Source organism: Ailuropoda melanoleuca, chromosome X (assembly GCF_002007445.2).
Source record: "Ailuropoda melanoleuca isolate Jingjing chromosome X, ASM200744v2, whole genome shotgun sequence".
Classification (NCBI taxonomy): Eukaryota; Metazoa; Chordata; class Mammalia; order Carnivora; family Ursidae; genus Ailuropoda; species Ailuropoda melanoleuca.
Window position 1 is genome coordinate 6,917,917 of NC_048238.1, and position 23,447 is coordinate 6,941,363.

Sequence of the window (23,447 nt, forward strand, 5' to 3'; positions counted from 1 at the left end):
TTTGTTATCTTGCTCTCTCGGAAATTAAACGGAAGCCAAACATCGAGTGGAAGAGCCTTGTGTCTTTCTTCTGCAGTTTAGTGTGGAAATCACTTTTGGTTACTTTTTCAAATACTAGATAAGTTTTATTTTGAAAAAAGAAGGCTTTATATTTTAGTAACTCTAATGACACTTCTTCCTTACCTCCTTTTTTTTTTTTTTTTTGGTTAGGATGAAATTCACAGTAAGTTTTTTTTTTTAAATATACAATTCAATGGCATTTAGTATATGCACAGAGTTGTACAAACTTCACCTCTACGTAGAGGCGATGTTCATCATCCCCAAAGGAACCTCGTACCCATTAAACAGTCACTCCTCATTCCATTCCTCCTTTGCTCCAGCCCCAGGCAACCATTAATCTGCTTTCTGTCTCTAATGATTTACCTATTCTGGACATTTCATAGAAATGAAATCATGTGATCTGTGACCTTCTGTCTCTGGCTTCTTTCACTCAGCATGTTTCCGAGGTTTATCCACGTTGCAGCATGGGTCGGTAATTCACTAAATTTATTTTAAATGAAAATAATTTTAGATGAAAAATAATAATTTGAAACACATTGAGCATTTACTTATTGAGCACCAACTGTATACCCTAAGGCACTGCACTGTGGTCAGCATGCTGCGAAAGTTGACGTTCTCCTGGTTAGGACAAAAGTAAGTGAGTGTCTCCCCACCCACGTCACAGGCTGTGACCAAAACTAGTACAGGGGTGTCCCCAAGGTAGCCAGATTCTTGTGACTCAAAGACGGTCATCTTTGGGGGTATTTATTCCCCCCTCCCCTCCCACTTCTCTTCAGAGCAATATCCATTTTCCCTGAAACCACAGACATCGTTTTTGAATTGTCACTTTAAGTCATGATATGTCAATAACCGAAGAGAGAGCCCTGTGAATATCACAAAGGAGAGTCAGCACTCTGGGAGTCCTACACGCTGGCCAGGGACAGAGGACACAGAGGCCAAATGGAAACAGCAGCTCTGAACGAAGGTAGACAAGCTGGCCCTGGCCAGGGAGGGCGGCCCATAAGGCTCGTGGCTGGGAGAGGTCCTGTGCGGTCCTCTGACCTGACATAGGCCTTGCAGGAACAGTCAGACTAGGCAGAAAGTGGGGCTCGGAGAACTCAGGGTGGTGGATCTCGTGGCCAAAGGGAAGATTTGAGCCAAGATGCAAGACGTGGCTGCAAGAACACAAGACAAGGCAGAAGCTGTTTGTTCAGAGTCAAATATTTATTTGGAAATGAGCAAAATTGGTCCGTGTGAAAGGGAAGCAAAAGAAAAGGAACCCCCTCACTTTCCTTCCTCCAACCTCCTGCAGCCACCGTCGGATTTCCAGCCTGCTCCGGCTCAGGTGGCAATGACCCTAGACAACAACTGCAAGGTTGCCTGCATCCAAGGAAGCATGATCTGGCTTCTGCCCTGACGCCCAAGGAATTTCCCATCATGCCTCTCTTCCCATCCTGCCAAACAGACCCCCTTGGCACTCTCATCTGGTCTTGTGTGTGGAGACTTTGCTCTTTGGCGTTCCTTCTTTCTTCTACACATCCTCTCTTCCCTTGCCTCCATGCCAAGCTCTTCCCCACTCTTGCAGACCCATCTGTCCAACTCACAGGTGGAGTAGCTCTCTCCTTTTATATTCCCATCAAGTATATCTTCCTGTTGGAACAGTTGTTCAATCAAGGAAAACACGGTTACCCTGCCCAATGACAGGGACTGCAGATGATGCTGGAGCCTCGTGGACCTTCCAACTCAGCCAGAGAAAACAAGATGAAAAGTGGAAACCTCAGCTGGTATTGAAGGCAGAGTATGGCCCGTTAGCACCACTTGGGAGAGCCCCTCATAGTTCCAGATAGTTAGAGGAGGTGGAAATAGCGGAGGGCAACTTGAAAAGCAGACGGGGGATGAAGTGGGTGAAGAAAGCAGGGGGGTCATGACCGAGTGATCGGAGAACAAAGACACGTGGCAATTAAAGCCCAAGGAGAGCATGGGCACAGGCGATTGAGAGACAAATGGAAGAGTCCAGTTGTGAGTAATGAGGTCCGGGGGTGGGGGGTGGGTCCTGAAATGAAAGGGCAGCTGGTAGACTGGCCACCAAGGCAGAAGGACAGAGTGCGCAGCTGGATGAGATCTGCTGGGGGTCCGTGGGAAGCAGTCACAGATGGTTGTAAGCATGGAGCCTGAGTAACTGGGACATTGTGGTCTGCCGGAAACCGGACATTCAGAAATGGGGACGGTGTTTCCTTGTGGGGTAAAGGACATCATTTGGGCCAGACTGTTCCTTGGAGTGGATGGCTACAGCCCCAAGTCCCTCAAGGCTGAGTCACCCTCCTTTGGTGCTGGGGAAGATGACAGCAATGTGACATACGCAAGCATTGTGGCCATTTGCTAGGCATGGAGCATGACACCTGTCACATTTGTTTATGGAATGCTTAGCTCTTGGTGCCCCCAGAGACTCGAGTGTGTACATCACAACACACCCCAGATGTTACAAGTTTCTATGAATAGGCTAAATAATGCATTAGCCTCGACCAGACTGCTCCCAAGAATAGAAACGGTGTCCTCCCTGTAGCTCTCGTTCCGGCAGCTCAGCAAAGCGAAAACCCCATTAGCGGAACTGCTGGGCTTCTCAGGAGGGTCCCCAGCATCTCGGGATGTCCTCCTCCTCCAGCCACAACACAGGGGTCAAAGATGTGAGTGCTGAAATCCGCGCCTTCCAACACAACAGCCAGGAAGGATCTCCTCACTGTTTCCATTCTTGGGGAAGGGTGGGGCGTGGGTCCTTACTGGTAGACAGTGAACATAAACCAAACCATCCCGGAACCTCCCAGAACACCAGCCAGCAGATTCAGCCAGCAGATTCAACCAGGCTGGAGTAAAAACAGCAGAGAGAAAGGTTTCATGCTGTACCACATATTTGTGCCACTTTGATTTTTTTTTTTTCCAGGACAGCACCGAAATAGGGAATGTTTAATTTGCCAGCCTCTGTGTTCTGGTGCACATAATTTTCTCAATTATCTGAAATAATGAATGTCATAAAGTCACAGAAGATGGGCTTTAAAAACAAGGTTTTTAAAAAATTTTATTTTAGTACTTCTGCATTTCACTGAATGAAATTACAAGGAGGGCAATTTCAAAAAGTAAGGAATACAGCATGTGAACTTTTAGAACGCCCACTAGGCAAACTCCAAATTTAGAAAAATAGATGAATTTTTATGGGATAATTATCCTTCTCACACATGCACACTCACTCATTCCTACCCTTTGTCCTTCTGGCAGAGGTAAGTCTGTCTTCTAGAGTATAAGCTTCTGGAAGTTAGGGCTGTGTCTTACTGTTTTGCTTTTTCTCCTATGGATTCATAAAATGAACTCAATAAATATTGGTTTGAACAGAATTCAATGTACATGACGACGAGTTTTTGTTTCCAGTGTGCTTATTTTTGCCAGACGATCCACTGGATTGCTATTTTAGGAATGGCCATCGCTTAAAAGGTGACAATTGTATGAAGTGAAGTGAATTTCCTAAAAGTATCCAGATGCAGCAAGGAAACGCAATTTGACAGGAAAAGTTGGGTCTTCTTTTTCATACAAGTTTCGGTTTTCAATGAGTTTAGTATAAACATACCTTGAGAAAAATTTCACCTGCTTTTTATATTTATTTCTCCAACTGGTGTTTCCAACGTATTCTGCAGGGCAGATAAAACATGCAGCCTCATGCTTGTAACTCCATTCCTGTAGCTTAGTAGATGCAACTTCTGGAGTTTGTACACAGGAACGTTCACCTTGGCAGCTGGAAAGACCTCACTGGGGCTCCTGGAGTGCGCTGGGCGGAGCCGAGGTCCAGGGCCTGCCTGGCCACAGGTGTCCCAGATCACGAATGACTCTTGGGTGCCCCCAGACCAGTGGTTCAAGGACGTGAAGCAGCCGTTCCGGTCTAAACTGGCCTCTGGCATTTATCAGCGCGCTGCCTTGGAATTCCTTTGTCCCCCTTTTGTCCCTTCTGTCCAAATCCTCTCTCTTGTCTCCTCTTCCCTGAACAGGAGAGAGAGATGGCATGAAACAGAGCCCTCTCCCTCAGCCATTTCGGCTTGTTTAATATTTGTTTCCATCTACTGTTTTTCAGCTCCCGCTTTTGAACCAATAGTCTCTGGTCCCCCCAGGTTTTGTGTTTTTCTGGGGCTGGATGGCAAATGTGGGTTGGTTAGGCCCCGGTTCCCCATCCTTGCCAGCTGAACCCCCTGGCAGGATGCCCGGTTCCCGATCCCTGTCACTGAGCCCCCTGGCAGGACCCTGGCTCCCCATCCCTGTCACTGAGCCCCCTGGCAGGATCCTGGCTCCCCATCCCTGTCACTGAGCCCCCTCGGGTCCCTCCCCCGGCAGCAGCACTGTTTCCTGCCTGACAGTATTTCTGCAGGCCCTGCCACCCCTCCACTAGAAACCCGTTGTCCCCCAGCACTGGCACCCCCTCCATCCAGTGGGGGGATGGTGTAGACTGTAGACCAGTGGGCTCAGCGCCCATGGCCAAGGCCTGCAGCCCTGCAGTCAGGCCCTGGGGGAGGTCCCGTCCCCATGGTGCCCAGACGCCTGCACGGGCTGGCCTGCGGGAACTCCTGAGGCCAGTCCAGGGGGAGCACAGGGGCGGGCTCCGGGCACTGTGCCCTCCCAGGGTCCTCTGTGCCGTGGTGGCTGCCCCTGGGGACTGCACACACCTCCTGGCTTGGGAATGAAGTTCTAGCCTGTCCGGGATTGCTCTTCACTCCCTCTGCATAACTGCACACGTTTGATGCAAAGTAGTTGTTACCAGCGAAACAGAAAGGCCTCAGTGGCAGATGACCTGAGGGAGGGAGAGGGGGACAAAGGGGGGGGGCGACTTGGAAGCCATCTCAGCCCCGCAGGCAGGCTGCCTCAGCCCATCCAGCCAGGCGGCTCAGTGGGACCCTGTCCGTGGCCCCTACCCCACTCGGAGCTCATGTGTGCACCCCCCAGAATTTTCCTCCCTCCGCGGAAGGGAGAGAAGCTGTTGACTTGTCTTCCTGAACGGCGCGCAGAGCAGACGCCCGGCTGCACGTCTCCTCCCTGTAAATCATTACATTGGCTCGGAGGAAGATGAGGCCCGGATCAGGGGACGTTGGCCCCGCGGAGCCAGGTGCCTGCCAGCCAGCCTCCTCCTCCCGGAACCACACCGCTCCACCGCACAGATCGGAGCCAAGGCCAGGCCGAGGCCGGCGAGGGCAGACACCTGGGGCCCTGCGGCCTCCGCTTCTATTCCCCACTCCTTCCCCTGAGTCAGCGAGCCTTGGTGCTTCACGGCTGAGGAGTGCGCCTCGGCTAACTTGTAACTGGTGTCAGGACAGCTCCGAATGCCGGTCACGGTTGAATAAACTTCCCTTAATCAGGAGCCCTTATCCCGTGGGAAGGGACTGGTCTGCTAGGAGGGCAGGCCTCATGAGCCTTGCCAGGGTCTGTCCTGCTCGCGGGCTCTGGTCAAGGAGCAGGACACCAAAGCGAGAGTAACAGAGCAAGACACAGGCCTGTGTGTGGACTGCTGCGGGGACCCAGGGGCCGTGGCGCCCAGGTGGCTGGCCGGCCTGCCCATGCGCTGAGCAGCCGTGGGGAAGAGGCTGTGTCTCCCGCACAGGCTCTCGGGGGGCCTGCCCTCTACCTGGCCGGACTCCCCGCTTTCCCATCTCCTGCCCTCCAGGAAAGAGCGCAGGACGCACAGCGCTTCTCCAGCCCCTGGGTGGCTGGGGAATTGGGGGAGCACCCCCAGGACAGCCACTGTGCTCTGACCTTGCCAGACGCGGAGGACGTGACCTGCTCAAGGCTGCGTGGCTGAGGAGCAGAGCCCCGACCTGTCCGTGCTTATCTGTCTCGGGCGCTGCTCACTGCCCAGAGCCCGCAGGGAAGCCGTGTTATAAAACCCGTGTGGGGTCTGCTCTGACGGAGGCAGAGGGGGTCACGAGGAAACTGGGAAGTCATCTGGAGGTCCTCCGCACGGCACACGAGGTGGCCTTGGAGGAGCGAGGAAGATGCCCAGGACACGGGGCTATCCTTCAATCTCCCTGTGGGAACTGGGTCCCAGGCTCCACGACACGTTGTCCACTCAGAGAAGATCAGGGCCATCGCCAGATTCCCGAGAGGTTGTCTGTTCTGTGGAGTCCACGGTGCGGCAAGCGTGATGGACGCTCAGCGTCGTTCCAGAAGAGCGACTCACAGGAGCCAAATCTTATCACGGCTTTTGCTAAGCAGACAGCCTGTGGACAATTTGGGCTTTCTGGCAGCCAATTAGCACATAATTTCTTGCTTTGTTTAATTTCTAAACAAGAGGGAAACCACGCAGGAGAGGCGAGATCAAATCTAAGAGATAACTACACTTGGAAATGTGCTCCAGGTCTGCCTGTGGCGATTTCAAGATCCCTGGCCTTGGTTTTGGTATCATTGTCAGCTTGTGGGCGTTTTCATTGGAAAGACAGTCGTCTCATCCAGTGGTCATTCTTGCCAAGACGCGGTTGGACCAAAATGTACCAGGAACTCAGGCCTCCAAGGATGCTCGGTTGCCTACAGCCTGTCACACTCACACACACACACGCACACACATGCACACACCCCCATCTGCGTGGGGCTGCTTAAAGAAGGAAAATGGAAACCCCTCAATGTCTGTGAGCAGCCAGTGCCGCTGGGAGCTGGGGACTGGGGACTGGGAGCACGGAGGGGTCTAACCTTGTGGCTGAGAAGGGCCACAAAGACTTCTGAGCGCCAGCGGGCCCCGCTCCGGGGACCGTGATGATGTCTCTGGTGGCTTGGGGAGGCCCCGGGCCTGTGCGTGGGAGACACACGAGCAATGCTTGTGCTCCCTCCTACCTGCTCTGTCTTCTCTCTTCCAGTCACAGGGTGGTGGGAGCTGAGAACACATGCTGGGCCTCGTCACTGTGTCTCTCACTCCCTGAAATAAATAAATAAAAATTTTAATCAAAAAATAACGGTGGGGGGGCGCTTGGGTGGCTCAGTCGGATGGGCGGCTGCCTTCGGCTCAGGTCATGATCTCAGGGTCCTGGGATCGAGCCCGCACCGGGCTCCCCACTCAGTCGTGGGTTTGCTTCTCCCTGCCCCCGCTCACGTTTGTGCTCTCTCTCTCTCTACCCGAAATAAATAAATAAAATCTTAAAAAACAAACAAAACTTCATCCCTGTGGGGACAGGAAGCAACAAGGAAGGTCCTACAAGCACCGCGGGTGGAGGGCAGCAGTCCTCAGCTGGGCCAGCGCTGGCCCCGGAGGCATCTCGGATGGGCCGCAGACAGCTCTGATCATGGCTCCGGCTGGAGGGACGCTACTGGTCCCCTACAATGCACGGAATGACTCCGCACCCCAACAGATGAGGCTGCCCTAGGCGACGGTGGTGTGGAGGACAAGAGGACAGGGGTGTGGAGGCCGGCCCCGCCGCAAGCCAAAGCCGTGCCTCCCTCGTTTTTAAATGCATTTTTTGGTCGGCGGGCTCCCATCCATGCAATTCTGCCCGCCACCACTAGGGACACTGGTCAACGAACGCAGACGTTGTGCGGGGACGGGACACTACTGGCGTGGAGAGGCGAGAGGCGGGGCGTGCTGCTCAGCCCCCGACAAGGCGCGGGCGGCCCCCCCACGAGGAATGATCTCCCAATTGGAGCAATGCTGAGACGGGGACACCCTATGTGTCTACTATGCCAGGGGAGGTCCGTGGACCGGCGGCGTCNCTGTAAATCATTACATTGGCTCGGAGGAAGATGAGGCCCGGATCAGGGGACGTTGGCCCCACGGAGCCAGGTGCCTGCCAGCCAGCCTCCTCCTCCCGGAACCACACCGCTCCACCGCACAGATCGGAGCCAAGGCCAGGCCGAGGCCGGCGAGGGCAGACACCTGGGGCCCTGCGGCCTCCGCTTCTATTCCCCACTCCTTCCCCTGAGTCAGCGAGCCTTGGTGCTTCACGGCTGAGGAGTGCGACTCGGCTAACTTGTAACTGGTGTCAGGACAGCTCCGAATGCCAGTCACGGTTGAATAAACTTCCCTTAATCAGGAGCCCTTATCCCGTCGGAAAGGACTGGTCTGCTAGGAGGGCAGGCCTCATGAGCCTTGCCAGGGTCTGTCCTGCTCGCGGGCTCTGGTCAAGGAGCAGGACACCAAAGCGAGAGTAACAGAGCAAGACACAGGCCTGTGTGTGGACTGCTGCGGGGACCCAGGGGCCGTGGCGCCCAGGTGGCTGGCCGGCCTGCCCATGCGCTGAGCAGCCGTGGGGAAGAGGCTGTGTCTCCCGCACAGGCTCTCGGGGGGCCTGCCCTCTACCTGGCCGGACTCCCCGCTTTCCCATCTCCTGCCCTCCAGGAAAGAGCGCAGGACGCACAGCGCTTCTCCAGCCCCTGGGTGGCTGGGGAATTGGGGGAGCACCCCCAGGACAGCCACTGTGCTCTGACCTTGCCAGACGCGGAGGACGTGACCTGCTCAAGGCTGCGTGGCTGAGGAGCAGAGCCCCGACCTGTCCGTGCTTATCTGTCTCGGGCGCTGCTCACTGCCCAGAGCCCGCAGGGAAGCCGTGTTATAAAACCCGTGTGGGGTCTGCTCTGACGGAGGCAGAGGGGGTCACGAGGAAACTGGGAAGTCATCTGGAGGTCCTCCGCACGGCACACGAGGTGGCCTTGGAGGAGCGAGGAAGATGCCCAGGACACGGGGCTATCCTTCAATCTCCCTGTGGGAACTGGGTCCCAGGCTCCACGACACGTTGTCCACTCAGAGAAGATCAGGGCCATCGCCAGATTCCCGAGAGGTTGTCTGTTCTGTGGAGTCCACGGTGCGGCAAGCGTGATGGACGCTCAGCGTCGTTCCAGAAGAGCGACTCACAGGAGCCAAATCTTATCACGGCTTTTGCTAAGCAGACAGCCTGTGGACAATTTGGGCTTTCTGGCAGCCAATTAGCACATAATTTCTTGCTTTGTTTAATTTCTAAACAAGAGGGAAACCACGCAGGAGAGGCGAGATCAAATCTAAGAGATAACTACACTTGGAAATGTGCTCCAGGTCTGCCTGTGGCGATTTCAAGATCCCTGGCCTTGGTTTTGGTATCATTGTCAGCTTGTGGGCGTTTTCATTGGAAAGACAGTCGTCTCATCCAGTGGTCATTCTTGCCAAGACGCGGTTGGACCAAAATGTACCAGGAACTCAGGCCTCCAAGGATGCTCGGTTGCCTACAGCCTGTCACACTCACACACACACACACGCACACACATGCACACACACCCATCTGTGTGGGGCTGCTTAAAGAAGGAAAATGGAAACCCCTCAATGTCTGTGAGCAGCCAGTGCCGCTGGGAGCTGGGGACTGGGGACTGGGAGCACGGAGGGGTCTAACCTTGTGGCTGAGAAGGGCCACAAAGACTTCTGAGCGCCAGCGGGCCCCGCTCCGGGGACCGTGATGATGTCTCTGGTGGCTTGGGGAGGCCCCGGGCCTGTGCGTGGGAGACACACGAGCAATGCTTGTGCTCCCTCCTACCTGCTCTGTCTTCTCTCTTCCAGTCACAGGGTGGTGGGAGCTGAGAACACATGCTGGGCCTCGTCACTGTGTCTCTCTCTCCCTGAAATAAATAAATAAAAATTTTAATCAAAAAATAACGGTGGGGGGGCGCTTGGGTGGCTCAGTCGGATGGGCGGCTGCCTTCGGCTCAGGTCATGATCTCAGGGTCCTGGGATCGAGCCCGCACCGGGCTCCCCACTCAGTCGTGGGTTTGCTTCTCCCTGCCCCCGCTCACGTTTGTGCTCTCTCTCTCTCTACCCGAAATAAATAAATAAAATCTTAAAAAACAAACAAAACTTCATCCCTGTGGGGACAGGAAGCAACAAGGAAGGTCCCACAAGCACCGCGGGTGGAGGGCAGCAGTCCTCAGCTGGGCCAGCGTTGGCCCCAGAGGCATCTCGGATGGGCCGCAGACAGCTCTGATCATGGCTCCGGCTGGAGGGACGCTACTGGTCCCCTACAATGCACGGAATGACTCCGCACCCCAACAGATGAGGCTGCCCTAGGCGACGGTGGTGTGGAGGACAAGAGGACAGGGGTGTGGAGGCCGGCCCCGCCGCAAGCCAAAGCCGTGCCTCCCTCGTTTTTAAATGCATTTTTTGGTCGGCGGGCTCCCATCCATGCAATTCTGCCCGCCACCACTAGGGACACTGGTCAACGAACGCAGACGTTGTGCGGGGACGGGACACTACTGGCGTGGAGAGGCGAGAGGCGGGGCGTGCTGCTCAGCCCCCGACAAGGCGCGGGCGGCCCCCCCACGAGGAATGATCTCCCAATTGGAGCAATGCTGAGACGGGGACACCCTATGTGTCTACTATGCCAGGGGAGGTCCGTGGACCGGCGGCGTCAAGGCCCCTGGAGCTGGGGAGACATGCAGTTTCCGGCTCCACCCAGCCCTAGAACCAGATGCTGCAGCTTGACTCTGTGTCCCCAGTGGCCGGGGGGGGGGGGGGGGGGGGGGGGTGCATGCACACAGCGGCGTGGGTCTCGGGTCCCGTGTGCGGGGTGCTCTGCGGACTCGTGTAATCACATGTCATGGAGTCCTGCGGTGGGGGGCAAGCCTTGCTCCAAAAACGTTAACAAGGCCATGTCCCGAAAAGGAGACTTTGCTGTTCTCTTCAGATCCTTTCTACCTGAGGCCTCTTTACCTCCCTACCTTGCAGTAGCTCTTTCCCCCACGTTTTTTGTGTGTCGGGGTGTGGGGGTCGGTTTCTAAGAGCTTTATTGACATATAATTCATGTATCATTAAATTCCTCCTTGCAAAGGTTACCATTCAGTGGGTTTTTGTACCTTTGCAGGGCTGTGCACCCATTACCTGGCTGCAGAACATTTTTCTCACTTCCAGAGGACACAGGGTGTCCATGGACACTCACTCCACCTTCCCTCCTCTCCCGGCCCCGGCAACCACTAATCTGCTTTCCGTCTCCAAGGATTTGCCGGTTTGGGACATTCCATATGTCACAGGCTGGATTGTGTCCCCCCAAGATTGACACATGGAAGCCCTAATTCTTAGCACCTCAGAATGTAACAGAATTTGTCCATAAGGTCTTTAAAGCAGCGATTAACGTAAAATGAGGTCAGTAGGATGGGCCCTGCTCCCGTGGGGCTGGTGGTGTTGTAGGAAGAGGGGATTAAGACACAGGCAGGCACAGAGGATGACCACGTGAGGATGCAGGGAGGAGGGGGTGTCTCCACACCAAGGAGAGACGCCTCAGGAGAAGCCAGTCTTGCTGACACCTTGAACGTGAACTCCAGCCTTCAGAACTGTGAGAAAACCCACTTCTGGGGCTCAAGTCGCCCACTCTGTGGGGCTTTGCTCCCAGAGTCCTAGCACACTAATACTAGGTATAAATACAACCAGACAGCGTGTGGCTTCTCCGGGCGGCCTTCCCTCACTTTCTGTACGGTTCCACCCCTCCCCTCCCATCCCCCACTGTCCTCCTTTTTCCCCTCTCTTGGGGTCTCATCAACCTTCTTCTTTGGAAAAGCTCTTGTTTCCGACCACTATTGCCTCCCAACCCCAAGGGTCACTCACGTCCTGGGGAAAGCTGTAGGGAAAACCTTGACTATTGTTGAGGCAGAACCAAGATGCTGAGTTGATTTTTGAGATGTAAAGTTATACCTGTCTGAACCTAGCATCTCAGAAATACAAGTTATGGCATTGGTGAACTCATTTACCTACCAGTTTCATGGTTTAGCTTTGAAGATTATTTATTTCTAGTTCTTCTTATAAAGGACTTGATATTTTCACCCACAATATTTTGGATTATATTCAAGGCATACCATAAGCATTTTCATGCAATTTACTGTTGCAAATAAAGAAATCACATTCTTTGGTTTGTAGCTGCAATCGGATTTGTGACCCTACGTGTATATGTCTGATAAACTGAAGGCAATTCTTGGATCTGGATGTAGCAGGCAAGACTCATCCTGAGAAACAAAACCTAACCGAGGATATACGCTGAGATTTATTGCAAGGAATGGGCTTGTGCCGTTCTGGGGGCTGGCTAGGTATGCCTGAAATTTGTAGGGCATGCAATTAGGAGGGCCAGGCTGGTGTTCTTTTAAGGAAAAGGACAGAGAGTTGGACACACACACACACAGAAGGAAGAAGTCCATGTGAAGATAGAGGCAGGGATTGGAATGAGGCAGCTATAAGTTTAGGAACACCAAGGACTGTTGGCCATCAATGGCGGAAGAAGTAAAGAAGGATTCTTGGGGCGCCTGGGTGGCTCAGTTGGTTGAGCGTCTGACTCTTGATCTCAGCTCAGGTCTTGATCTCACGCTTGTGAGTTTGAGCCCCACATTGGGCTTCACGTTGGGTGTGGAGCCTACTTAAAAAAAAAAAAAAGAAGTAAAGAAGGATACTGCTCAGAGCCATCAATGGGAACACGGTCCTCCCAGCATCTTGATTTCAGACTTCTAGCCTCCGGAACCGTGAAAAAGTAAGTTAGTGTTGTTTGAAGCCACCCATTTGCTGGTGCAGTGTTAAAGCAGCCCTAGGAAACGGACACAGTGTTTGAGTAAAGAACTGTGGATGGTAGCCTAGCCAAGTCGACACATCGAGAGACCAAGACAGGTACCTTCCCTTCGCATCCCTCTGTCCTCACCCTCCTCTTCTCCACTGAGCTCATACTCGAGTTAGTGGAAAAGACAATGTGAACAAATGACCAAAAGAACTCGAGCATCTGGGCCCATGAAAGACAGTGATGGAGATGGAGAGGGCAGGGCCCAGAGCCCAACAGAACCTTGAGAGTCCCGAGGGGCAGGAGGAAGCAGGGCAAGGAAACGGCCCTCAGAAAAAACAGTGGGTGAAGGACTCAGGAACAAGCAGGAGACATTTCGGGAACAGCAGGGGCCCAGGGAGGTGAGGTCCCAGCAGGCAAAGTGGGAAGAGAGACTCTCCCACTCTCCCAGGGACCGGTTTTCCTGGTCCCTGCCCAAGACCCACTCTCCACTCTTCACGACTATTCTCAAGTGACGTCATTTTCAGTTTCTTAAAAATGCAATTGTGTGTACGTGTCAATACAGAAATGTTTTCCAATTAAACATAATTCTCGCAAGTCAACTGAAAACTTTCTAATTTGTTTAAGTAAATTTTTAAATTTTAGAGTCGTTTTAGAGTTACAGAAACTTAGGGCTGAGAGTTCTGTTTACCCCTCACCCAGTTTCCCCTACTGACAGCACCTTACATCCCCGTGGGACACTTGTCACAACTAATCCGTCAACTGTGGTCAGTCAGTCAAATTGACCAGACTCCAGGCTCTATCTGGATCTCCCCACTGTTTCCGCGAATATCTTTATCTGTCCTAGATCCCACCCAGGATCCCACCCAAGTGCAATGTGGATTGCACTTATCATCATGACCCCTTAGGCTCGTCTGGGCTGTGAGAGGCTCTCATCCTTCCTTGTTTTTCATGACCGTGACAGTTTTGAGGAATGTGGGTCAGATGCTTTGTTTTGTTTTGTTTTAAAGATTTTATTTATTTATTTGATGGAGAGAGTGAGAGAGTACAAGCAGGGGGAGCCCAGAGGGAGAAGCAGACTTCCCGCTGAACAGGGAGCCCGATGCGGGACTTGATCCCAGGACCCTGGAACCATGACCTGAGCTGAAGGCAGACGCTTAACGACTGAGCCACCCAGGCGCCCCAGGTGTTTGGACATTCTTAAGTTTTTATTATATTTCACTACATTATATAACGTTTCAACAAACATTAGGATATCTTAAAACTAGAACCATATATGTCGTGCGGTAGCTGTAATGCCCGTCTTTGTCCTCTTTGTATAAAACTATGGAAGGCTAGGGGAGGTGCAGCCGTTGTGTCATATTCTTAGCTCATGTATGAAACCTTGCCATTTTCGACTTTTACCATTCTGGGTAGAACTTTAATGTCTAAAAATTCAAAGCACCTTGGGATTATCTACTCATTCGAAAAAGCTATTTTAGTCGAGGGGGGTCTTTGCAAAGGCAAACTATCCTTTGGGGAACATACTTTTTGTTTCCCCATTCCAGAAAGCATTCCTTCCTTCTGTGCTCTTAGCCATTGCTCAGACAATTCCTGGGAAAGCCTCTGTCTGGTCAAGTCGGCCCCCCACCTGAGCAATTGATGGCCATGCGCTGGCGTGGGCTTCCGTGAGTGGGGGAGCGGGGGTCGGGTTATCTGAAATACTTACTTATAGAAACGTGACTCATTCTCATTATTATCTCAAAACGACATTAAAATGATCTCTCTCTTCCCCACTCCCTTAGGGACATTTTGAGAATTTTACACGACAGATTTCTGATCTTATCAAGTGGCTGTGATGTAGTCAAAATAACAACAAACAAAACGTCGTCCTTAAGCATGTACGGCAGAAGAGCCCTGTGATGTAATTTCGTTGAGTTTTACAGTGTTTTCCTCCAACCTTCTGGGTTTTCTCTCTCTGTCTCTTTTTTTTAAGATTTTATTTGAGAGAGAGAAAGAGAGTGACAGAGAGCACAAGAGCGGGGTGAGGGACAGACAGATGGAGAAGCAGGCTCCCCACTGAGCAGGGAGCTCAACGTGTGGGGCTCGGCCCCTGGGATCATGACTTGAGCTGAAGGCAGACGCTTAACCGACTGAGCCACCCACGCACCACTTCCTTCCTTCCTTCCTCTCTCTTTCTCTTTCTTTTCTTTCTTTCCTTCCTTCTTCCTTCCTTCCTTTCTCTCTCTCTCTTCTTTCTTTCTTTCTTTCTTTCTTTCTTTCTTTCTTTCTTTCTTTCTACCTTCTTTCCTTCTTTCTCTCTCTCTTCCTTCCTTCCTTTTGTTTTTGTGGTCAATTTTATTGAGGCATGATTTACTTACAGTAAAGTCTACCTTTCAGAGTACATTCCTATGAGTCTTGGCCAACATTTACAGGGATGAAACCAGCACCGAAATCAAGATACAGAACACCTTGGTCCCCCCCCCCAAAATTGCCCCTTGGCCTTCTGTAGTCCATGTCCTTCCTGACGCCCACCCCCAGGAAACAATGATCTCAGTAGCTTTGCCTGTTCCAGAAAGCCATATACTGTCAATGGAATCATGGAGAATGTTGGCCTTTGAGACTGCCTTCTTTTTCACGTGGCGATTTACGTTGGCGACGCGTGGACATTGTCGCCGGGGCGTAAAGCAGGTACCCTGTAAGGGCTCATGACTGCTCCACTGTATGGAGACACACAGTTCATTTATTCATTCTTCTGTCAAAGGACGTCCAGATTGTTTCCAGGTTCTGGCAACTATGAAGAAAGCTATTTGTGTACAGATTTTTTGTGTGACCCTAAGTTTTCCTTTCTCTTGGGTTTATAATGAGGACGGGAGACCGGGGCATATTCGCACATGACAGATGTCTGATCTTATCAGGTGGCTGTTCATTTTGTAAAAACAACATCAAAAAGACTTTATGACAAAGGCAGTGGGGGGAAAAACGCGAACGTTCCACCTCCATCTGGTTTCACCTGTGCCTTTCTTGAAACTGCTGGATTTTCTTTCAGTGTGGTGTCGTGCTTCACTATGTGGGAGATGAGTTTTGTGTGGCAACTATTTATAAAACCAGCCTCTCTCCCCTCCTTGTTCTCTCCAGCCAGTTTTAAACACTCCAGGCAGAGGTGGAAACAAAGGGAGGAAAAATAAAAAAGCACATCACTTCTTATAACAAAATATGCTTTACCAAAGAGAAGGGGCGGAGGAGCGGACTTTTGAGAATTATGATGTGCTGTTATTTTGTAGCTGTGATGGCTGTGTATTATTCGGGCCGAATTGGAACTCTCGCCTGTCCTGTGCACGTTGAGTAAACCTGGGCCGTGTGTCCTGTTCATTGCGTCGGGTGTTGCTGGGTGGGCGGGCTGTGAAATTATTCACCGACTGATAGGCAACAAGGTTAGTATCAGAGAGACCGTGGGTTTTGGAATCCGCTGCGGGATGTAACTCGGCTTTGCGTCCCTTCTGCAACAAGTGCAGTGTGGCAGGCAGAGCGTGGCCCACGCACAGAGGTGCCCACCCCAACGTCCTGGAACCGGCGAAGGTGCCACCTTCCGAGTCGGCAGGGACTTTGCACAGGTCGCTGAATGAAGAAGATGCCATGGAGAGACTGTGATGGCTGACAGAGGTTGGCCCAATCTAATCACTGGGACTTTTGGAATTGGAAGCAGGAGGCAAGACAACAGCAGGTGGGAATTACGCGATGTGTCCCGTGCCACGGAATGTGGGTTCTGGACATGGGGAAAGGCGAGGACGCAGAATTTCCCCAGGGCCTCTGGGAGAACCCCAGCCCTGCCAGCACCTTGATATTAGTTAGCCCTGTGGTACCCAGGCGGGATTTCCGAGCTCCGGAATGGTCCGCTGATACACTGGTTTGAAGCCATTAGGTGTATGGTAATTTGTTGCAGCAGTGACAGGAAACTGATACAGTCACAAACCTGAGACTCAACTTGTCACCTCTGTAAAATGGGTATGTTCGTAACTGTATCTCCCCAACCGGACTCTGTGAGATACAAAAAAATGTCGAGTTCCTATAGTCTCGGTTCTTCCTTTGCCCACCAGTGTGTGCGCCTGTCAGGATACGTTTACTTTTGCTAAGTCTTTCTGACGACCTTTACTCCCTGAGTGCGTGTCTGTGCCTCACCCACAGGCATTTCTGCTCTTCCAGGATCCATCAACATCCACTAACAGGATGAGGTTGGTTCCTAAAGGCAATCTGTGCTTTTTTCCTACCATCGTTGTCCTCCTCCTTTTTCTTAAATATGAAAAAAAAAAGTGTTTTTTTTTTGTTTGTTTTGTTTTTAAATAGGCTCCAAGCTGAGATGGAGCCCAACACAGGGCTTGAACCCACGACCCTGAGATCAAGACCTAAGCAGAAATCAAGAGTCAGATGTTTAACGAACTGAGCCACCCAGATGCTCCCCAAAACGGTGCTTAATTTAATTGAATCTGAAAATTTTTTGGAAAAAAAAACACACAATAATGAAGATAAAAAATTTCGTAGGAAAAAGTTATGTGAAGAATGTTGAATCAGTCAGTCTCTCAGAAACAAGGGTCGGCACACCTTCTGGAACCTGCCAGACAGTCCACGTTATTTACGTTTTGTGGGGCGTAGGGTATGTATCAGCCACTTAATTCTGCCGTTATGACCCTAGAAGCAGTAAAGGATTGGGTGTCTTTGTGTTGCAGTGGACCTTTATTGATGGGCACTGAAATTCAAATTTCAGATAATTTTCACATGTCACCAGGTATCATTTTTCTGTCGATCCCCTGCCCCCATCATTTCAAAATCTATCCTTACCTTGTGGGCTGTATGGACACAGGTACAGGAGCTGTCATCTGCCAATTCCTGCTCTGGAACAGATGCTCCATCAAGGTAGGGAGTTTAATCTTTCCGGGTAGTTCCTCCTTCCCAGTGCCTGGTGCCGTATGCCTGGTAGGGTCAGATCCTGTCTCTATTTTACGTTTTGATGTTTTGTTCATCATGGAGGGTGTTGTGGTTTTTGTTTTTGTTTTTTTTTTTTGCATTAATTGTGAGTTTTAAAATGGGGCATTATAATATTATTTATCTTGAGTATGGTTTTGGTGTCCCCTTAAACTCGCCTCACCTTAATCTCACGGTCCAGGTCCCATGGGAGGGGTCCGTGGTGGTGGCATGAATGAGTCCCTCGGTGGAAGGGTCTTAGAGAAGTGAGGATGCCGGCTTACACTTTGTCCCCGGGCAGGAAGACCCCAGGGAGAGATTTCAGGGGGTCTGTGTACGTACACCGGTAGAAACTGCCGTTTTAGGATCACTAATCACTAACTGAAATTCAGCGTTTCAGACAACTATGAATATCTGTATTCCTCTTGGGTGAATGACAGCAGCATTAACAGTATCTTTAATTTGTTACCAATTTGTCACCAAGAGAAGTCTGATTTATTTTTAGAGCAGGTTACAGTTGAAGCAGATTTGTTTTATACTCATCACTATTTTGAAATGACAGAAGTTATTAGAGCCATTTCTAGAGCTTGCTGTTGGAAGGACTGAAAAGGAAGCACGTGTTTTACTATATTAGAATTATTAAAAATATTTGATAACTGTATTTTAACATAATCGGTTTTCTTTGTAATCTTTTGTACTATGTTATGTATTTTATGCGTTTAGAAACAATATTCACTGAATTGCTAATGAAGGTCTGAGGCACAGAAATGGTTACAAACCCCCCTTCCTTGATCCTTTAACCTCTTCGGTTTGGTCTTCTCCTCTGAATATTGGAGATAAAAATCCCAGCCCTCCAGTATTACGGGGAGAATCAGATCCAATATCCTGCATGAACACCCCATACCAAATGCAAGGTGTTCTCTGTATTCAAATGATGTGAACTGAACGTGACATTCCAAATAGGAAAAAAAAAAAAAAAATCAACAATTCACATGCATTAGCCGGCTGGAGCTGGCCTAACAAAGGACCACGGCCTGGGTGGTTTAACTAGAAATTTATTTTCTCACAGTCCTGGATGCTGAAAGTTTAATATCAAGGTGTTGGCTGGGTTGGTTTCCCCTGGGGTCTCTCTCCTTAGTGTGTAGATGGCGGTCTTTTCTCAGTGTCCATACATGGTCTTCCCTCTGTGCGTATCTGTGTCCTAGTCAACTTTTCTTATAGGGACAGTAGTCACATTGGATAAGGGCCCACCCTAATGACTGCATTTAACGTATTTACCACTTTAAAGGCTGTATTTCCAAATACAGTCACATTCTAAGGGACTGGGGCCTAGGGCTTCCATATATGATTTTGGGGGGGGGCACAGTTCATCCCAAACCATCATATTAAAAAAAGGATTGGTGCCCATCCAGGTCAAGGGGAACCAAGGAGGCTGTGACCCCATCCGTGGCAGGCAATGGACCTCTTTGTCCTCTCTCCTCCTGTTTACTTCTCCAAGTAGCATCTCATGGGCCCCTTTAATAGTTTCTTTCCAGTTTCTAAGAGAAATTGGAAGCAAAGCCCCAGAGCAAAGAAAGGCTTGAGGCTGATAAGTGAAGTGGGAAAGCACACCTACCCCCTCCTCGTCTCATAAGGAAAGATCGTGGTGGACACTTACTCAAAGCTAAGACATGCTCCGTGAACATCAAGAAAGGATCGTTGTGACATCCAGCATGTCGGTTCTGGCCTCTTGCGGCTTTCTGAGTGGGCCACTCATGGAAACAAATATTGGCCTATGGGTTAGCAATCTTTGAAAGTTAGATGAGCCCAGGGGAAATTAGATACTGGAGTCAATGAAAACTGGACATAAAGTCTTATGAGAAGTCTGATACCTTGGGGCGCCTGGGTGGCGCACTCGTTAAGCGTCTGCCTTCGGCTCAGGGCGTGATTCCGGCATTCTGGGATCGAGCCCCACGTCAGGCTCCTCCGCTGGGAGCCTGCTTCTTCCTCTCCCACTCCCCCTGCTTGTGTTCCCTCTCTCGCTGGCTGTCTCTCTGTCAAATAAATAAATAAAATCTTAAAAAAAAAAAGAAGTCTGATACCTCTTCCTACCTTTTTTTTTTTTTTAAAGAATGGACTCATTTTTTTTTAAAAGACCATTTTTAGATCTAGAAAACAATTTAGCATATAGTACAGAATTCCCATAGTATCTGCCTCTCACATACAGTTTCCAGTGCTAACATCTTTCCTAAGTGTGGTGCATTTGTTACAATTAATGAATCAATATCGATCAAATCCATATTTTACATTAGAGTTGACTGTGTTGTGCAGTTCTAAGTGTTTGGACAAATGTAAAAGGTCCTATACCTGCTGTTATAGTCTCATTTGGAACAGTTTTATTGCCCTGAAAATGCCCCGTGCCCCATCTGTCCATCCCTCGTCTCCCATCCCCAGAACCGCCCCCCCACCCCGATCTGTTTTAGTTTCGCCTTTTCTAGAGTGTCACAGAATTGGAAGCACATGGCATACAGCCTTTTCAGATGAGCTACTTTCCCTTAGTGATACGCATTTCAAGTTCCTCCCTGTCTTTTCATGGCTTGAGAGCTCATTTCTTTTTATGGCTGAATAATATTCTGTCCTATGGATGGGCCACGGTTTCCCCATTCACCTACTGAAGGGCTTCTTGACTGCTTTCGGTGTTTGGCCATTACGAGTAAAGCTGCTATAAACAGTCCTGTGCGGGTTTTGTGTAGACATGTTCTCAACTTAGTTGGGTAAATACCTAGGAGCACAATTGCTGGATTATATGGTAGGCCAACGTCTAGAAATGCTAGACAGTCTTCCAAAGTCGCCATATCATTTTGTACTCCACGGGCCATGTCGGAGAGTTCCTGTTGCTCCACGTCCCGTTAGCACTGGTGTTATCATTTAATAGACGTGAGGTGGTATTTCGTTTTATTTATTCTTTAAAGTTGATTTATTTAAGTCATCTCTACGCCCAGTGTGGGGCTCAAACTCACAACCCTGAGATCCAGAGTCACACGCTCCTCCCACTGAGCCAGCCAGGTGCCCCCAGATTTTTGTTTTAATGTACTATTTCCTAAGGATATATGATGTTCTGCATGTTTTCATATGCTTTTTTGCCATTTGTGTATCTCTTTGGTGAGATAGTTCCAGATCTTTTGCCCGTTTTTAAATTAGGTTGTTTTCTTACTTAGTTTTAAAAGTTCTTTGTATATTTTGGATACAATCCTTTATCAGATACGGATTTTGCAAATGTTTTCTCACTGTCTGTGGCTTGTGTTTTCATTCTCTTAATGGTGTCTTATTTTTTGCATATGGAGGTCCAATTGTTCTAAAACCATTTGTTAAAAAGGATATTCTTTCTCCATTAAAATGCCTTTGCTCCTTTCCTCAAATTAGTGGAGTATATTTGCGTGGGCTCCTCCTGCCTTTTAATTAAAATTTTGGCTACTGTTTAGGGGGAAATACTGATAGCATTTGTTGCAAGCCGACTCTTGTCAGCTCCCTCCAGTCAGCAACCAAAAATAATTGTTTGGCATGTAGGTCTTGCACGGTGGATACCGGCGGAAATCACTGCTGCTCACACACTCCATATTAACCTTTACTTTTTTCACAGTGCTCCGTTCCTTCTCTGCTTTATTTTCCTTGTTTTCTCCCACCTTATAGGACACGCATTTGAGTAAATCTGCAAAACACATGAGATAAAATAGTCTAATTTACCACCTACCTACCACCCATCTAGCATTTCAGAAAGAGGAATTTCAGCGGTATCATGATAAACGTCGCGGTCTATTTTCCTGTCGGGGTCTTACCAAGTCCCTTAGGGGTCCTAGGATAAGCTGTGTTCCTTACTTGCAAGAAGACCTTTGGGATTGTAGGGGCATTACCAAAGAGACGTGATGGATTCTGAGCTCACTCCTAATGTTAGTTACCGAAGACCAGCTGTGAAAATTGGTCACAGCGGTCATAGTTTGGAGTGAGGATTTCCAGCACTTTCCTATACTTCAAATGATTGGCACCTGCCAAGTAATCAAAACATACAAAGAGGCCTTTTCACTAAGTTCAGCTCGGAATTTCCAAGCAGCTAACGACAGGCAGGGCTGGCAAGCCAGAGGGCCAGTTCGGCTGCGCGGCTACTCGAGAGTGTGCGGTAACCGAGGGCCGCGTCCCCGCAAAGCCGAAAGCTGTAATGATGTCAACTTGTTATTTACTTTCCAAATCTGAATGACTGAGCAAGGCGAAAGGAGAATCAATCAACCACAATGTGACCCTACAGGCGGAAAAAACGCAGCGCTCCCACCAGCAGGCGGTGGGGGAAGGGAAGCACGTGTAACCCGGGCCGGGTTGCATCATGAGCTTGCTCGGGCTTTCAATTGCACCCTTGGTTTTTCGATTGCATGTAATACCTCAGCATCAGTCCGCACAAGCCCAGGGAGCCGGGGAGCAACGAAGGGCAGGCTCAAGGGAAGGCCCCACCACGTCCTTTGGGGGGGCCTTGAATGGCAACTGATACATAATAAGACACAATCTATTCTGCTGATTGACAATTATGGAGACTGTGTAAGTGTGTATTTTTTATTGATGTGCTCTAATAATGGTGTAGCAACAGTCGTTTTACATCATTGACGTTTTACAGCAATATTTGGCAGAGTAATTTTTAGGTCCGCCTTTTTGATGGAGACCAGCTCCTTAAAAACTCAACTCGGGCCCCTCCCCCCCAACAACCTGAACAACAAATGGTCCAGTGTCCCAGAAAGGAGCAAGTGAGGTTACAGTTTAAAATGCTGAGTGTACTGGGCTCGGAGCGCAAAGCTCATTACACACCAAAGGGAGGGGCAAAGTTATCTTAAAATATTCAACAAAGCAGACGCTGAAGTGTTGGGTGGTGGGCGCGGTATCTGTTTAATTGAATTAAGACCGAGAGCGGTGGGCAGGGGTCTCCAAACTGGAGGGGAGGAAGAGGCTCTGGGGACTCTGGTGCTCTAGGGCTGGGCCGAATAAGCCATTGCAACATAAAACCCTTTGCAAAGCCTGTGGGTGGGGTGGGGGTCGGGAGTGAGGAGGCCCGAGGGCCCAGGTACCCCTAGTTCCACAGGCTCCCCCCTCCTCAACCGAGCTCCTGGCCTCCACTTCTGTGTGTCTGAGTTTCTTTCTCCCCAAGCATTTCTGGCTCTTTCCGGGAGGTGTTTTGCAAAGGTCGAGGCTCCGCCTGAGTCTCCACTTTTTTGGGAGGGGGAAGAGGCCTTTGGGGTGTCCTCTAAACCGCCCATTTTGAGAGATGCACCCTCGGGCAGCTCGCAGGGGGTTGTTAGGGCAGCTGAGCGGCTTCTTTTTTGAGGTGGGGGAGGGTAACACTCTAGCAGTGGCTCGGGTTCCCCTCCCCCCTAGAAACCGCGGGGGTGGTGGCCCGGGTTCCTGTCCCCTCTTGGCAGTGGGGGGAAAAGACAGGGTTTGGGAATAGGACTGCGTCGGGGTAGGCCCGAGTACCCTTCATCGCCCAGGAGGCCACGGGGAAAGGGAGAGGCCCGAATTCCCCTCACCCACGCTAGCCGTGGGGGCGAGGGGAGAGCTCTGGGTGAAGGGCTGTGTGGGGTCGCAGGTCCCCCCACCGTGGGGTAGGCGCTGGATTGGGACGCGGGGCCTCCCCAGAGGCCGTGGGGGGTGCGGACTCACCCCCCCCTTCGCCTTGGGGGAGGGGCGGGCCTGGAGTCCCCTCCCCCGGCCGTGGGGGAGGGGCAGGTTTGGGACGCGGCCCCCCCAGGGCGCAGGGGCGGGGCCGAATGGACTCGGGTTCCCCTCCCCCGGCCGTGGGGGAGGGGACGGGTTGGGGGTTGGGGCGCGCTCCCCCCCCCGGCTGTGGGGGAGGGGCCGGCCCGGGCGGCGGCAGCCCCCCTGGAACTTCTCCCGGCCGGGGTCGGCGCGCTGGCGGCCGCTCTCCCCCGCCAACCCCGGAGGTCACTGCCCGTGCCG

At 50.9% G+C, this 23,447-nt stretch overlaps 1 protein-coding gene and 1 long non-coding RNA gene across 3 annotated transcripts in view; one reads left to right on the top strand and one right to left on the bottom strand.

Moving 5' to 3' along the window:
• Positions 1-264: 264 nt before the first annotated feature.
• On the bottom strand, positions 265-19,467 carry LOC117797451. Its single transcript, XR_004622437.1, has 3 exons — positions 17,352-19,467; positions 4,740-6,973; positions 265-4,062 (listed from the first exon to the last, which is right to left on the bottom strand). It is a non-coding gene; the product is annotated as an uncharacterized LOC117797451 (long non-coding RNA).
• Positions 19,468-21,907: 2,440 nt separating this feature from the next.
• The window catches only part of TBL1X (transducin beta like 1 X-linked), a 230,658-nt gene continuing 229,118 nt past the window's right edge, over positions 21,908-23,447 (top strand). For both annotated transcript variants that reach the window (XM_011236269.3, XM_034649675.1), the window contains exon 1: positions 21,908-22,037. The gene's annotated coding sequence lies outside the window, so the exon portion shown is untranslated. The remainder of the gene's footprint in view (positions 22,038-23,447) is intronic.